Genomic DNA, 18,460 nt, shown 5'->3' with positions numbered 1-18,460 from the left:
CTTATTCGGGTTTAGGAAGTCATGTGTGAACTTACTGCCGAAATCTCTTGTATTCTAAATGTCGTTCATCGAATTTCACTTTGAGTACTCTCTTGTGTGTGTCTGATTCTCCAACAGGATTGTTTTCCCCAGCGAGTTAGTTTTTACCATTTGTCTGTCTCCCTGTGGACCATTAGCATTCCCCACAGATTGGTCTGTCTAGTAGCATCTCCTGTTAAAGGTTCACCATATCCCTAGCAGATAAAAATGACCAAAAAAGAGAATCTTTCACCCATGCATATCATCTCATATCATTTGCATTTCAGGATCAAAATCCGGGTCTTCTTAGTATTTAACTATCTCCCACTATGATCATATAAAGAGTGTCCTGCTTCATATTCTCTAGTTGAAGATACTTAAATATGGGCAATTGTCATACCCCAATTTTGACCCTGAATCGCTGATTCAATACATTCATCATAGCTATTGCATATCTACATAGCATACCATGCATTCCATACCGCATAGTACCTAAAATATCAGTCGAAATAATTTTTTGGAATTACAGGCGAACCTGTTGAGTTAATCAACAGATGTGCGTTAAATCAGTGAACGAAAATTTTTAAAATCAAGCTTCTAGACATCAATTTTATTAATCTACGTTTCGCGTAGTTTAATCTGGTATGCTCGATTTTTTTTCCAGCTAATTCTTCGGCCACTTTTTGATCAGCTCAAGCCTGCTTAACCAGTCAAAATTTATTTCAAAATTGGCTCAAACGCTGTATTTTTCCGAAAGGTTTATTTCACATTGATATTCTTGGTACATTCATTTTAATTTTTTGAACGTTTTTATGATCAATTATTATTTATTTTGAGCCCTTTTATTTTTGTTTTTTTAATCAAAATTTCGAAAAATAAATAGGATTAATCCTCTTGTTGTTTTAATTTTATCTTATTTATTTTAATTCATCTGATTTTATTACATTTAATTATTTCTAAACCCTTTTTAATTCATAAAACATCTTATGGGCATTATTGGCATTTGTAAAAAATAAAAACCCTAATTGGTACAATCTATAAGTACGGATTTGCTCATGAAGAAAACAGATGGTGAATCCTAAGCGGCCTCCTCACACGCCTACCACCATCCACTCGCTGACTCAAAAAGAGAAAAAAAAAACTAAAAAAACTAAAAAGAGGGAAGAAGAAAGGTCTCTTCTTCTTTGCTTCTCCCTCCGCCTCTTTATCCACCCAACCACCCTTCGCCACCATTCACAGCCGTAACAGAACTCACATCTACGACACAATTCTTCTTTCTCACAACCTTCAAACAACCCTTCGTCTCCGCACCACCACACAACAACACCCTCACAAATGACCACCACAACTTTCAACCGACCACCACCGATCTCGCCTGAAGACGCAGCTTCACCTTCATCCTTTCATCAAACCTCTTAAACACCTCCGTTCATCACCGCACCTCACATCGCTCATTCACCGTTTTCTTCAACTTCCACCAGCGACGGCCCACTAGCTTCAACACCGCCCAACCTCGCTCTCTTTCGCACAACCTTCAATCACCACAAATCACCTTGCTCCCTCAACACAAACTCCTTTCGCCATGAGAAACACTCACAGACCACTGCTCCATCTCCTATAATTTTCCGACACCGCCACACATACGCCTTCGTTGCTAACCTTAGTGGGAAATCAGGCTATTTGTTGTGAATGTTTGACATTGGTTTTTAAGATTTATTTCTTTTTTACAGATCGAATCACTTCGGCGATTTTGGCTTGGGGTTGTGGATTAACTGGAAAGCTCATCACCTGTTTCGACCATCCAAGGCCATCCAGCGAACCATTCGTCGCCGATATCCCCAAAGCTAACTTCGCGCACATACGTTCTTTATCTCCGCCAATACAGAACTCTCCCGAAGACATCCTCAAACGCTCGCTCGCCGACGACGAGTCAAATCCGCCGCTACTCCAACAACAAACACGAGAAACCTAGGTTGGTGTTTCACATGTTTTAATACTTTCGACTTGTTTGTTGCTGCTGCCAATACTTTCGACTTGTTTGTTCGATTCAATTATACATTCTTGTTAAGATCTGGTTATTGGATGCATAGCAATAAAATGAGTTTGATTTGTAAATAACATACTGCTGCCATGATCTGGTTCATATGGTGTTGGTTCACTTGTTTGGTTTGATGACTGCAGTGTGCTAATGTGCTTGAGACAGGTTTGAAAGGTTTGGATTGATGCAAGTTGGACCTTACCAGTTTGGTTTGAGTTTAGAACATGTTTGTTGCAGGGTCATAGGTTGCATCAGTTCTACAACCAGTTCCTTGCTGCAGGTTCTGGTTTAGTAAGTTGACTTGGTGTTGATTTGTGGTGATTCCGTTAATTTGTACTTCTATCATGTTAATCCTATGTTAAGTTGTTGTACCAAGCATTGGTTAGTGAATGTTGGTTAATTAGATGATGCAAATCTTAATTGGGATTGTTAGATTTATTGAATAGGACTGTTAGATTAACATGCTAATTGATATGCCTAATGGTGATTTTACTGAAAAATCCATGTCGTAGTTGTTTTCCTCTGTTTATGAATCAAATGCTAGGAGTAATTTCGAGCAAGGCTTTGATTTTGCTGATTGAAACAAAATTGGTTAGGCAATGCAAAGTGTTCATCTTTTAGCTGTTGTTTCAGTTTGTTATGCAATGCAAGAATTGATGGAGTTGTTATATGATATTGATGCATGGTTGCAGCCCGTTGTAATTTCACAAGTAGGTCTGCTAGGATGTATGTGCATGAGATATGCAATGTAGTCGAGGAAAGCAAGGTTATTAAACCGAAAGAAGCAAAACTCAACATGGTGTCTTTGAAAAAAAATCAACCTTTTAAACCATTCCAAATTCATTTTTTTTAAAATTAGGTTATTTGATTCATATGATTAATTACTAATTGCCAAGGTTAGTGATTAAGGTCATTATTTCACTTTGATCTCAAATCAAATTCCAATTTACCACAACTTCAAAGTCCATTTCAAAATAAAATTTAAATAATTTCCAAACCTGATTAAATCATTCTCGGTGCAATTCAAGTATTTTCTCAATCAAACATAACTTACAAAAATCTTTTCTTAAACAAACTCGAAAGAAAAGGACCGTTGGAATCTAGCATTCCAGTGCAACCCTTGAACAATTGAGTCCAAAAGCACATGTCTTGTTCTTATTGAGTTTTCATTTTCCATTAAACCATTTCAATTTCGACTTCAAATAATTTTTGTAACCAAGTAAAACTGTCTCAAATCACTTATGTGAATCCATCCTCAATCACATATTGAGAGATATTTCTTAAAATCAAATACAGTATCCAAACTTTTTTTAAAAATAAACACGAAAGAAGAGGACCATTCGAATCTTGCATTCAGGTGGGAACCCTCGAATGATCAGCCCTGAGCCTCACGTTTTGGGTTAACCATTCATTCTTTTCTTTCATTCTTAAAATACTTAATAATTAACTTGGACAAAATAAGGGCTGTTGGGATCAAGCATTCTGGCGTAACTCTTTGAATAATTGATTCTTATCAAGTGTTCGTTGTCCATTAAATAATTTTCTTAAATAATTCGAATGAAAAAGGACCGTTGGAATCTTGCATTCCGATGGAACCTTGAATTATCGATCTCGGGGCTTATGTCTCGTTCTTATAAACGTCCGTCTTTCAAACTCAAAAAATACTTGATTCCTACCAAAACACTTTTTCAATAAAGATGGAAATGAAACATGGTGTATACCGTGCACTCCTGAGATTAAGATTCAAGGTGGATGCCTTGCCTATCTTAGCTCTCGCCATCGTCTAAAATTGTCAATACAGTTTCTTCAAACCCCTTTCTCAATCAAACATAAAAATACTTAATCTTTATTAAACACTTTTGTCAATAAATATGGAAATGGAACATGGTGTATACCATGCACTCCTGAGACTAGGATTCGAGATGGATATCTCGCTCATCCAAGTTCTTGCCATCACTCAAAATACATTCAACCAATCAAACTCTTTTTCGCCGCCGTGCGATTAATTAGAAAAACCTTTTTTCATAAACGAAAGATATATTATCTTAAGGTGATGCAAAACAATGTTTCGGCCATGATTGTTGAGTCGAGATAAGTGACGTTTTTCCGAATGTTGATTTGTAAATCCATTCGATGTGTGGTATACGTCCGCTCCTCATCTGTTTTGGGTAAAACAATGTTTTCGTCGATTAACACAATATAGCTTTCGCTAAAATCGACCAACAAACAAACATTTTCTACCCAGAACTACGTAAGCCTTGACTTCTCTATTGAGATACGTAAGAGCAGGATTTGTAAATCTTGTCAGGCCCATTAATAAAAAAACTTAGGTTTAGTCCCCTTTATTGCAAAAATCCAAAAACATCTTCTTTTTTCTTTTGATCCTATTATTCTCTCCCTCATTATAACTTGAGAAGACTAACACAAGTTAACATTCAAAACGAAACTAACTAAACAGTTCCCGTTGAATACAACGGACGTGAGGGGTGCTAATATCTTCCCCTTGCGTAATCGACTCCCGAACCCTGATATTGGTTGCGATGACCATACTCATTGTCGTTTCTTTCTTGGGTTTTATCGATATTTCCCCTTTCCTTTTTAGGAATAAATAAAGTTCGGTGGCGACTCTGTTCAGTCCATCACGCGAGCGTGCGATTGCGCTTCACTTAGGTCGTGTTCTCATTTTTCGAGGTGCGACAGATGGCGACTCTGCTGGGGACAGGAACATCCCTAAGTGAGTCAACCCTAGTTTAGTTAAGTTTTCGTCTGTGTGTTAACTTTGTTTGTTTATTTTTCTTCCTTTGTTATATGCTTTCTTTATCTCTGTTTTATCGCATTTTTATATCTGTATATATATCTATGTATGGGTGTTGGGATTTTGATATCATGAATAAAGCTCTACACCCGAGCTTTGGAAAAAGAAGAGAGAACACATAAGTTTAGAATTGGAAGTTGTGTAGTGTTAATCCCCAAGGGTCACTCCTTGCATGCCTAGCATGAAGACTCCCCTAGAGTAGACCTGTTTGTAGATCTCGTTATAAGACAACTAGCCTGTTGCATGACGTTGATTCATGAAGGGTCCATGACTCTAGGAGCCCCTCTTAGAACCAGTTCCTGCTTTGGTGGTTGCGTAATGTTGGACTCCAAGGGTCTCTCCTTGTTGCACCCAACATGAAAACCCCGCTCAGAAGAGACCTTTCGTCACTCTTGTCATAAAGCGGCTAGCCTATTGCATGATATTGATACGATTATGGTCCATGACTCTGGGAACCCTATCAAAAATGTAGAAACTATCTCGTGAGTGGGTTTATGGGTAAAAATCCTAGAACTATCTATTAAGGAGCCTACCTAGTAAGATGTTCTGAGTTACTCACATTATCCCAGATCCTAACTACTTGGATTGCATACCAAAACAAAAAAGTATATATTGCATCCATTCATATACCATTGCATCTGCATTCGTTATCATGCATTGCATATCATTTTCCAAAAATACAAAAAAACTCATCCATCCTTTGTCCTTGAAGAGCAAAGTGATTCCCGACACGCGTTTAGAACAAAGAACCATGTCTAAGGAAAATTCAAGAAGCATTGAAGGAGGAAGGCTCAGGTACATATATCTTGATTTCTGGGCCAAGTAATGTGAAAGGGAAAGGACCCCTGAAACCCCTCAAGGTTTTGTACCACAAGGAAGAGGTCAAGGATGTGGCTAATGAGATATCATCATTTCCTGGTAAGAGCATTGAGATATCGCCTTGGATTTCCAACCCTTATGACATATAGCCAACTTCTACAACCTCTAATTCAAAACTCGTTGGTGGTTCCCAAGTCTCTCAAGCCGGTTCCACAACCTTACCCACCAGGGTATGACCCAAATGTGCAATGTGGATATCATGCTGGATCAGAAGGGCATTCAACCGAAGACTGCAACACTTTCAAAGCCAAAGTACAACAGTTGATTGACAACAGGTACATAGCCTTTCAAGAAGGAAGCTTGTTGGTAAACGTTAACCCATCGGCCGGATAAGTACGAAGATCTCAAGGGGTGTCCCCCGAAGTTAACGGATCAAGTTTGAAGAAGTCATTCCCTGAAGATGGCAATCATTTGGTTATTTCAACATCTCTTTTGGAGTTTCCTCGCATGTTGATTGTTAATTGCTTTTAAGCATTGTTGTTTTCTTTGAATTGGTAAGATTAATGAAATGTTTATGCATCTTTTGAATTAATCCATTCGTATTCACTCGTTTCTCATTTATGTTAAAAACAAAAATACTCCTCTCATTCACTTTTGTTTATCAAACCGTTGTGTTAACAAATATTGGAAGGAGGATGATGAAAATGAAACACCTGAAATTGTTGTGGTATGCTTTTGAGTAAAACCTTGTCGATGATGTAAGGCATTGTTTCAAATCCCCAAACACTGAAGAGATAAGGAGTTAATCCCTAGTCAACCACTTTGAGCCTAGAAGTTGGTGTTTATTTCGGATCTAAAACCCTTAATCTTAACCTGGGGCAGGGTAGTTATGTTCAGATAGTTTGATCGTGCATTCGATCTTTCAAAAATCGTCCATATGTACACCCTCCAATTAGGTTCAATCACATGTTATCCTTCGTGCACATGTTGAAGTGTCGAAGGAGTTGAGAAAAGCTAAAATTAGTGTTGGTTGATCCTCACCCACCAATAACCTGGTAGTCAACACGCGTAAAAAAAATAGAAAAAAGTCCGCTAAGTCAAACACCACAAAATGACTTAGGCAAAAGTCAGGGCATCCTGATGGACCAAAAGCTTCAGAGAAGCGGTCCAGGAAAAATTAGGGATAAAGAAAATCAATCAAAAGGGGTCATTAAATCCTCAACAAAAATAAAATAAGGTGACTGCCATTTCAAGAAAATCTCACCTTGAACCCTCATTTCCACTTTCGCACCTTCGAGATCGAATGCATGTATTGAATTAACTGAATATAGGAACTGGAGATCAACAAGAAGAAGGGGTTGGTAAAAAATAAATTTTGAGCCTTATATCCTTTTGTTTCAAAAAAACCGTGAACCAGACCATATTACAACCCTGAAAAGACCCAATTGAGGCAGAGTTTATTCTGAAAGCATACTCTAACAAGGTTGTGTTAACCTGACTCCAAACGATTTTTGTTAATCATTTAATGGCACCAACTTGCGTACTGTGAATGACTTGATCACCATTGTGTTCTTATCAACGACTCGTTCATTGTATTTCACCCATTCATATCAATAAACTTTGAATTCAAATTTTTGCATAAACATTGCATTAAAATTACCATTTTTGAATGAACAATCTTATTTGCGATTCAACACTTAGCATCAAAGAAATTCCAACAATATACAGTTGAGGAATTTGATAAAGTGAAAGAAATCCAGTCAGGGAAAATCACTTTGAGCATCAGTTAATTCGAGCTAATCACCCCAAGGGTCATCCATCCAAGGGTAATTTGCTTCAAGACTCAGATAGGGGCAAGCCACCTCGGAAGCTCATTGAGTCCAACAAGCCAAGGACAATCAATCAAAAGTCTATCGTTCCAAGATTTGGTTAATCAGGGGTAGACCACTGCAAGTCTCGAACACTTAGGGCAAGCCATCTTGAGATCGTCTCATGTCAAGCTGTTTCAAACTTACTTTCAAGGTGAACATTTTCAAAGACCCAACAAACTGGGGCAAGATGAGCCACAAAGGGGCAGACCCCCTTCATGCTTTCAAATTGATCAAACAAATTCTGCCATATGTCAATAACTATTGGTTTTGAGACGAGTGCCCAAAAACTATGCTAGCATGATTCATTAATCCTCCAAAAGGATCCCATTGGCTAAGTTGTGGTGTCAAGCTTGATAGAATTCTCCTTTGATAACATCTATCATAAAATATTTGGTTGAGTTATCGGTGTTAAGGAATCATGATCTCCATAAATAGTCTTTACAAAATCCCTGTCCACTCAAGTGTCATCATTTGCATATCATGATCATTCATATATCATGCATAAAAGAAAATCCAAACCATGCATAGCCGAAATGTACTTTGTGCTCGTTTTGCATTGACCCAGGTCACGTTGGTGATTGTTATCCCTTGACCCAAAGACCAGTTGTCGCTAGTATCGTCGTTGGCATCACTGTCAGTCTGTTTGTAAATACATTTGTAATTGATATCTGAAGTTTGGTTGTAATACATTGCTTAAAGTCAAAGTCCAATTGTTGTTGGCAAAATCCGTCAAAAGTTGGTTGTAATCCATTGCTTAAAGTCAAAGTCCAATTGTTGTTGGCAAAATCCGTCAAAAGCTGGTTGTAATCCCTTGCTTTCGGTCAAAGTCCAATTGTTGTTGGCAAAATCCGTCAAAAGCTGGTTGTAATCCATTGCTTTCGGTCAAAGTCCAATTGTTGTTGGCAAATTCTATTAAAAGTTGGTTGTAATCCATTTCTTACAGTCAAAGTCCAATTGTTGTTGGCAAAATCTGTTAAAAGTTGGTTGTAATCCATTGCTTACAGTCAAAGTCCAATTGTTATTGGCAAAATCCGTTAAAAGTTGGTTGTAATCCATTACTTATGGTGAAAAGTCCAATTGTTGTTGGCACGTACAGAGAATTTAATTACCCTGTCTTTCCTGATGGTTCCGTGAAAGTCATGTATGACTCATCATATTGAGGAATTCCCTGAAGCTTGGAGTTTTTTCATGTTAGAAAACTCCAATGATGTTGGTTTTATTTGATTTCTTTGTAAAGAATCATCGTAGCCTTTTGCGTGGATGATCTACTTATAAGAAGACGTCCGTTTATCTTTGTTTTGCATAAATTCCCTGTTAGGAATCTCCAAAATCTGTGATTAGATGAATTTCTTATGAGAAATCTCCAGAACTACCAGATGCATTATAAAGTGTCAGGTCATGTATGAACCTATTGAATGAAGCTCCCTTTGTATGTTTTCCAATATTATCAGGTCATGTATGAATCTATTGTTGAAGTTTTCTTTGGGTTTTTTTCCAGTGTTGTCAGGCCACATATGAACCAGTTAATAAAATATCTTTGATACTTCCAGAAGTGTCAGGTCATGCATGAACCTATGGATATACTTTCTTTGAATTTTCCAGTGTCGTCCGGTCATGTATGAACCTATTGACAAAACTCCCTTTGATCTTTCCCAAGTATTGACAGGTCATGTCTGGACCTGTTGTCGAAATTCTTTGAATGTTCCTGTTTTGTCAGGTCATGTATGAACTTGTTGTTGAAAATTCTTTGAATAGTCAAGTGTTGTCAGGTCATGTATGAACCTGTTGTGGAAATTTTCTCAAAATATTCAAGTTTGTCATCAGGTCATGTATGAACCAGTTGATATACTCTTTTTGATTTTTCTATTTGGTGTCAACTCATGTTTTAACTTGCTGTCAGAACCGTCCTTGGTATTCCCCAGCATTGTCAGGTCATGTATGAACCCGTTGCTGTTGAGCCTTTATTCCAGTATTATCAGGTCATGTATGAACCTGTTGTTGAACCTTTTGTTCCAATGTTGTCAAGTCATGTATGAACTTGTTGTGGAAATTTTCTCAAAATGTTCAAGTTGGTCATCAGGTCATGCATGAACCTGATGATATACTCTTCTTGAATTTTTCTGAGTTTGTTAGGTCATGTTTGAACCTGCTGTCAGAACTTCTTGGTATTCCCCAGCATTGTCAGGTCATGTATGAACCCGTTGCTGTTGAGCCTTTATTCCAATATTATCAGGTCATGTCTGAACTGTTGCTGAACCTTTTGTTCCAATGTTTTTAAGTCATGTATGAACTTTTTGTGGAAATTTTCTCAAAATGTTCAAGTTGGTCATCAGGTCATGTATGAACCTGTTGATATACTCTTCTTGAATTTTTTCTGAGTTTGTTAGGTCATGTCTGAACCTGCTGTCAGAACTTCTTGATATTCCTCAGCATTGTCAGGTCATGTATGAACTTGTTGTTGAGCTTTCATTCCAGTATTATCAGGTCATGTATGAACCTGTTTTGAAGAATCTTTCTCTATGTTTGTTTCAGTGTTATCAGGTCATGTATGAACCTGTTGTAGAATTTTTTTCTTATTCGGGTTTAGTAAGTCATGTGAGAACTTACTGCCAAAATCTCTTGTATTCTAAGTGTCGTTCATCGAATTTCACTTTGAATACTCTCTAGAGTGTGTCTGATTCTCCAACAGGATTGTTTTCCCCAGCGAGTTGGTTTTTACCATTTGTCTGTCTCCCTGTGGACCATCAGCATTCCCCACAGATTGGTCTGTCTAGTAACGTCTCCTGTTAAAGGTTCACCATATCCCTAGCAGATAAAAAATACCAAAAAAGAGAATCTTTCACCCATGCATATCATCTCATATAATTTGCATTTCAGGATCAAAATCCGGGTCTTCTTAGTATTTAACTATCTCCCACTATGATCATATGAAGAGTGTCCTGCTTCATATTCTCTAGTTGAAGATACTTAAATATGGGCAACTATCATACCCCAATTTTGACCCTGAATCGCTGATTCAATACATTCATCATAACTATTGCATGTCTACATAGCATACCATGTATTCCATACCGCATAGTGCCTAAAATATCAGTCGAAATAATTTTTTGGAATTACAGGCGAACCGGTTGAGTTAATCAACGAATGTGCGTTAAATCAGTGAACAAAAAATTTTAAAATCAAGCTTCTAGACATCAATTTTATTAATCTACGTTTCGCGTAGTTTAATCTGGTATGCTCGATTTTTTTTTCCAACTAATTCTTCGGCCACTTTTTGATCAGCTCAAGCCTGCTTAACCGGTCAAAATTTATTTCAAAATTGGCTCAAACGCTTTATTTTTCCGAAAGGTTTATTTCACACTGATCATCTTGGTACATTCATTTTAATTTTTTGAACGTTTTTATGATCAATTATTATTTATTTTCAGCCCTTTTATTTTTGTTTTTTTATCAAAATTTCGAAAAATAAATAGGATTAATCCTCTTGTTGTTTTAATTTTATCTTATTTATTTTAATTCATCTGATTTTATTACATTTAATAGTTTTTAAACCCTTTTTAATTCATAAAACATCTTATGGGCATTATTGGCATTTGTAAAAAATAAAAACCCTAATTGGTACATTATATAAGTATGGATTTGCTCATAAAGAAAACAGATGGTGAATCCTAAGCGGCCTCCTCACACGCCTACCACCATCCACTCGCTGACTCAAAAAGAGAAAAAAAAACTAAAAAAACTAAAAAGAGGGAAGAAGAAAGGTCTCTTCTTCTTTTCTTCTCCCTCCGCCTCTTTATCCACCCAACCACCCTTCGCCACCATTCACAGCCGTAACAGAACTCACATCCACGAGACAGTTCTTCTTTCTCACAACCTTCAAACAACCCTCCGTCTCCGCACCACCACACAACAACACCCTCACAAATGACCACCACAGCTTTCAACCGACCACCACCGATCTCGCCTGAAGACGCAACTTCACCTTCATCCTTTCATCAAACCTCTTAAACACTGCCGTTCATCACCGCACCTCACATCGCTCATTCACCGTTTTCTTCAACTTCCACCAGCGACGACCCACCAGCATCAACACCGCCCAACCTCACTCTCTTTTGCACAACCTTCAATCACCACAAATCACCTTGCTCCCTCAACACAAACTCCTTTCGCCATGAGAAACACTCACAGACCACTGCTCCATCTCCTATAATTTTCCGACGCCGCCACACATACGCCTCCGTTGCTAACCTTAGTGGGAAATTAGGCTATTTGCTGTGAATGTTTGACATTGGTTTTGAACTTTTATTTCTTTTTTACAGGTCGAATCACTTCGGCGATTTTGGCTCGGGGTTGTGGATTAACTAGAAAGCTCATCACCTGTTTCGACCATCCAAGGACATCCAGCGAACCATTTGTCGCCGATATCCCCAAAGCTAACTTCATGCACATACGTTCTTTATCTCCGCCAATACAGAACTCTCCCGAAGACATCCTTCAAACGCTCGCTCGCCGACGACGAGTCAAATCCTCTGCTACTCCAACAACAAACACGAGAAACCTAGGTTGGTGTTTCACATGTTTTAATACTTTCGACTTGTTTGTTGCTGCTGCCAATACTTTCGACTTGTTTGTTCGATTCAATTATGCATTCTTGTTAAGATCTGGTTATTGGATGTATAGCAATAAAATGAGTTTGATTTGTAAATAGCATACTACTGCCATGATCTGGTTCATATGGTGTTGGTTCACTTGTTTGGTTTGATGACTGCAGTGTGCTAATGTGCTTGAGACGGGTTTTAAAGGTTTGGATTGATGCAAGTTGGACCTTACCGGTTTGGTTTGAGTTTAGAACATGTTTGTTGCACGTTCATAGGTTGCATCAGTTCTGCAACCAGTTCCTTGCTACAGGTTCTGGTTTAGTAAGTTGACTTGGGGTTGATTCGTGGTGATGCCGTTAATTTGTACTTCTATCATGTTAATCCTATGTTAAGTTGTTGTACCAAGCATTGGTTAGTGAATGCTGGTTAATTAGATGATGCAAATGTTAATTGGGATTGTTAGATTTATTGAATAGGATTGTTAGATTAACATGCTGATTGATATGCCTAATGGTGATTTTACTGAAAAATCCATGTCGTAGTTGTTTTCCTCTGTTTATGAATCAAATGCTGGGAGTATTTTCGAGCAAGGCTTTGATTTTGCTGATTGAAACAAAATTGGTTATGCAATGCAAAGTGTTCATCTTTTAGCTAGTTTTTCAGTTTGTTATGCAATGCAAGAATTCATGGAGTTGTTATATGATATTGATGCATGGTTGCAGCCCGTTGTAATTTCACAAGCAGGTCTGCTAGGATGTATGTGCATGAGATATGCAATGTAGTCGAGGAAAGCAAGGTTATTAAACCGAAAGAAGCAAAACTCAACATGGTGTCTTTGAAAAAAAATCAACCTTTTAAACCATTCCAAATTCAATTTTTTTTTAATTAGGTTATTTGATTCATATGATTAATTACTAATTGCCAAGGTTAGTGATTAAGGTCATTATTTCACTTTGATCTCAAATCAAAATCCAATATACCACAACTTCAAAGTCTATTTCAAAATAAATTTTAAATAATTTCCAAACCCGATTAAATCATTCTCGGTGTGATTCAAGTATTTTCTCAATCAAACATAACTTACAAAAATCTTTTCTTAAACAAACTCGAAAGAAAAGGACCGTTGGAATCTAGCATTCCAGTGTAACCCTTGAACAATTGAGTCCAAAAGCACATGTCTTGTTCTTATTGAGTTTTCATTTTCCATTAAACCATTTCAATTTCGACTTCAAATAATTTTTGTAACCAAGTCAAACTGTCTCAAATCATTTATGTGAATCCATCCTCGATCACATATTGAGAGATATTTCTTAAAATCAAATACAATATCTAAACTTTTTTTCTAAATAAACACGAAAGAAGATGACCATTCGAATCTTGCATTCCGCTGGGAACCCTCGAATGATCAGCCCTGAGCCTCACGTTTTGGGTTAACCATTCATTCTTTTCTTTCATTCTTAAAACACTTAATAATTAACTTGGTCAAAATAAGGGCTGTTGGGATCAAGCATTCTGGCGTAACTCTTTGAAGAATTGATTCTTATCAAGTGTTCGTTGTCCATTAAATAATTTTCTTAAATAATTCGAATGAAAAAGGACCGTTGGAATCTTGCATTCCGATGGAACCTTGAATTATCGATCTCGGGGCTTATGTCTCGTTCTTATAAAATCCGTCTTTCAAACTCAAAAAAAATTTGATTCCTACCAAAACACTTTTTCAATAAAGATGGAAATGGAACACGGTGTATACCGTGCACTCCTGAGATTAAGATTCAAGGTGGATGCCTTGCCTATATTAGCACTCGCCATCGTCTAAAATTGTCAATACGGTTTCTTCAAACCCCTTTCTCAATCAAACCTAAAAATACTTAATCTTTATTAAACACTTTTGTCAATAAAGATGGAAATGGAACATGGTGTATACCATGCACTCCTGAGACTAGGATTCGAGATGGATATCTCGCTCATCCAAGTTCTCGCCATCACTCAAAATACATTCAACCAATCAAAATCTTTTTCGCCGCCGTGCAATTAATTAGAAAAACCTTTTTTCATAAACGAAAGATATATTGTCTTAAGGTGATGCAAAACAATGTTTCGTCCATGATTGTTGAGTCAGGATAAGTGACGTTTTTCCGAATGTTGATTTGTAAATCCATTCGATGTGTGGTATATGTCCGCTCCTCATCTGTTTTGGGTAAAACAATGTTTTCGTCGATTAACACAATATAGCTTTCGCTAAAATCGACCAACAAACAAACATTTTCTACCCAGAACTACGTAAGCCTTGACTTCTCTATTGAGATACGTAGGTGCAGGATTTGTAAATCTTGTCAGACCCATTAATAAAAAAACTTAGGTTTAGTCCCCTTTATTGCAAAAATCCAAAAACATCTTCTTTTTTCTTTTGATCCTATTATTCTCTCCCTCATTATAACTTGAGAAGACTAACACAATTTAACATTCAAAACGAAACTAACTAAACGGTTCCCGTTGAATACAACGGACGTGAGGGGTGCTAATACCTTCCCCTTGCGTAATCGACTCCCGAACCCTGATATTGGTTGCGACGACCATAATCATTGTCGTTTCTTTCTTGGATTTTATCGATATTTCCCCTTTCCTTTTTAGGAATAAATAAAGTTCGGTGGCAACTCTGTTCAGTCCATCATGCGAGGGTGCGATTGCGCTTCGCTTAGGTCGTGTTCTCATTTTTCAAGGTGCAACAACAATCATTGATATCTTCTTACCTTTCTCGACCTCCATGTTGAAACCCGCAGTAGATTCAATCATTAAGATCTCGACGGGCTCAGTATAATGAGCATCTTCAGTTTGCAATGGGTCAGGATCCACCCACATTGATGCCTTTGGCCTCTCGCCAAATTGAAGCCTTCCTTCCTTCAAATCCTTTTGCACCAAATACCTAAAAAGCACACATTGAGATGTTTTATGACCCAAAAACTTATGGTACTTCCAAAGACCTCTCTTTTTCCTCTATTCTAAGGGATGCGTTTTTACATCCAGAGGCACTATTATTTGTCCATCAGTGACTAACAAATAAAAAATATCGTCACACTTTGTTATATAAAAAGTATATGTTTTTGTGACGAATTTGTCATTCTTGCTGGGTTCGACATGATTCTTCTCGTTCGACGGCTTCAGAAATTTACATACGTAAGGAGGTCCTGACTTAACTTCAGCCACATTGATCTCATTATCTCTGACATATTCATCATCTAGGTCTGAGAGATATTTGTGTGCCTCTATGTACATAACTTTTTTCTTTTTTATGATACTTATTCGTTCTCACTTTTTCAGCCTTCAAGCGTTTCACCTGGCGAACTCTGTCTGCCAATTGTGCCATGTCCCTAAGGTACTGAGTATCCAATTTCTTCCTAATGGAATAATACAGGTCGCCTGCAGTCATTTCAAAAAAATCATGTTCAGGGACTTATGTAAAGAATATTTCTTTAAGAAGTATGAACCTGTTTAAATAATCATCAATTGACTCGAAGAATTTTTTCCTAACACTAGCCAACTCCTTCAAACTTATCTTCGACTGACCCATGTAAAATTATTCATGGAACAATCTCTCCAACTGACTCCATGTTTGAACAGAGTATGGTTGAAGGGTGGTGAACCAAGTGAAGGTGTTTTTTGTAAGAGAATTTAGAAAATAATTCATTTTCAAATTCTCATTGTTTGCAATGTCACCATCTTCGGTTTAATACCTGGTGACATGTCCGACTGTCGACTCAGTAGTGTCACCAGCGAAGTTAATGAATTTGGGGACTTTCTAACCCCTAGGTAATTCTGTTTGTTGAATGTATTATGACAAAGGAGATATAAAGTTAGGCATGTGGAGTCCCACATTCAGGCCATTCTGGATCAAGATCTGTTCGACCATATTGGCTATGTTGTTATGTTCTCCAAAATTGTTTTGTTGGACATGTCGAAGAACCCGATCAACATCTTGGTTTCTCTGAACCATCAAAATTCTAGGATTGCGTTGACCTATGTATTCTTCTTCTTCCCTATTTGGGATTGATTTTAGTTGAAATCCCTAGTTTTGGCCTACATTCACTTGAGTCATCCCGCTTTCACGTGTTTCGAGTTGTCCAACGTTTGATATCTGAGGGGTTGGTCGAGGCGAAATTTGAGGCGTGCCAAAAAAGTCAGTTATTCGACCCATTTGGTTTGCCAATAATTCATAGGTTTGGTTTGTATTCGTAATCAACAGATTGAAAATGGTCCCTATTTGTTGGGTGAGAGTGTAAACCAACTTTAAGTTACTCTCGTCCATTTGTTGCCTCATGGACATTAGGGAAGTGGTGTTCAAAGTGAAGGTTGAGAAAAACAAGAAAGGGGGGTTTAAATTGTTTTGGAAATAAAAGCTTTTTCAGAAATAAAAACACACAGAATTTTATACTGGTTTGCTTGAAAAACAAAGCTACTCCAGTCCACCCGACCAAGGTGATTTCGCCTTCAAAAAGGACTTAATCCACTAATCTTGAAAGATTACACAACCAATCGTCTAAGAGAATAATCTCTTAGCCCTCTCAAGTATACAGACTGTGCAGAGTCACTTGAGGAAATAGTTTAAGCAAAAAAGTTGTAATGTAAAGTGCTTCTTGTCGCTACGCGAAAAATACAGAGTCGCCATCGGTTTTTATTTATTCCAAAGGAATGGGAAAATATCGAGAAAACCCCAAAGAGTGGTCGTCGCAACCACGAACAGATTCGGAAGTCGGTTATGCAAGGGGAAGGTATTAGCACCCCTCACATCCATGGTACTCCATGGGAACCATCTAAGATGTTTGCGCTTACGTGTGTATTATTTATCGAATGTTTGCTTGCCAAAGGTTTGCGGAGATTGAGGTAAATTTTAAATTAGTGTGCTCGCCAAGGAATGGATCCTCGTGCCTACGTATGCCCACTTGTTGAAGTGAGAAATCAGAGCGTTCGTAGTTCGTGGTTTTGAAATTTGTTTGGTTTGTTTTGTTGATTTTATTACCTTGAAGAAGTGTTTTCGATTGTGATGCCCTAAGGCTCAAACAAAAGGTTTGAATGCGTTGAATTGTTTTTAAGTTTTGAAGAAAATGTTATTGATTTCGGATTGCACTAAAGACTATGGATAAAGGTGAATGCCTCAAACGGTCAAGTCGAACGTCTTGTGTTCGAAGCATTCAGAATGAGTGTAGGAAAGCTCCAGTCTCATCCCTTCTTTATCGCTTAAGCCTTTTGACGTACGATCCTAATCGCCATTTATTGTATTTTTGAATTTGATTTAGAAAAGACCGCTTGACGTTGGATCAAGGGTTTGTTTATTATTTTTGATTTAAGAAAAGGACCGCTTGACGTTGGATCAAGGGTTTGATTATCGATTGTGAAATGGTGAGCGTTCCTAATGCCTAAGGAGTAGCTAACAAGCAATAAAAGAAAGCAAGTAAATCCATACATCATAAAGGGGAGGGGGGTACATGTAAAGTACAAGGGATGTGCGAAAGTAAATCAAACGGAAATTAATTCTAAAATATAGACTAGTCCTAAAACTAAGGGAGCATGCAAGATCGAACTATTTCTAAGCCTAGGGGTAGAATCGTCATTTCACAGTTACGGTTAATAGTAAATTTCTATTCTTTAAGTAAGTTCTATTTAAAGTTGATCGGAAAAATAGAAGTGTACTATTTTTACCGATGTAGTAATAAGGAGTTTTATTTCCAAGTATCGATCTCAAGGATTGCGTAGGAAATACTTATTTTAATTTGATTCTATCAGAACAAAAAGATATTGGTTTGGTTGTTTTGGAATTTATAATAGTAAACACAAAAATAGTAAAAATAATTGATTAAGATAAAAGATGCTAGGGTGAGTGGTTGAGTTAACCGGTTATGGATTCAGTCCCGATTTCCTTAATACATATGAAACATTCAATCACCTAACCTCAGAATGTTCTTACTTAAGTCCTTAAGGAAGAAACTATTAAACTACCAATTCTTACTCAAATGTCCATTCAATTAATCATTGGTTTTAATCATACAAAATATCAAGGTTTACGGTGATTTACGAAATTTACTAGTCCTAGATGATGCATTCATAAACCCAATTGTGTGAAAACCCTACCAATCACAATCCTATTATTGGAAGTCATAGATCAATTTGTATTTGTCCGTTACAAAAGCATAATAACATCACACAATTGAATTGAAATACGTAACATAGTAATCAAGAAATCATTGGTTCAAATTCATAGCATGCGATAACATCAGGACCACCCCCTAGCATCAGGGGGTTTAGCCTC

The sequence above is a fragment of the Lathyrus oleraceus genome, chromosome 4 (assembly GCF_024323335.1).
Source record: "Lathyrus oleraceus cultivar Zhongwan6 chromosome 4, CAAS_Psat_ZW6_1.0, whole genome shotgun sequence".
Lineage (NCBI taxonomy): Eukaryota > Viridiplantae > Streptophyta > Magnoliopsida > Fabales > Fabaceae > Lathyrus > Lathyrus oleraceus.
Note: the sequence above shows the minus strand (reverse complement) of the source record.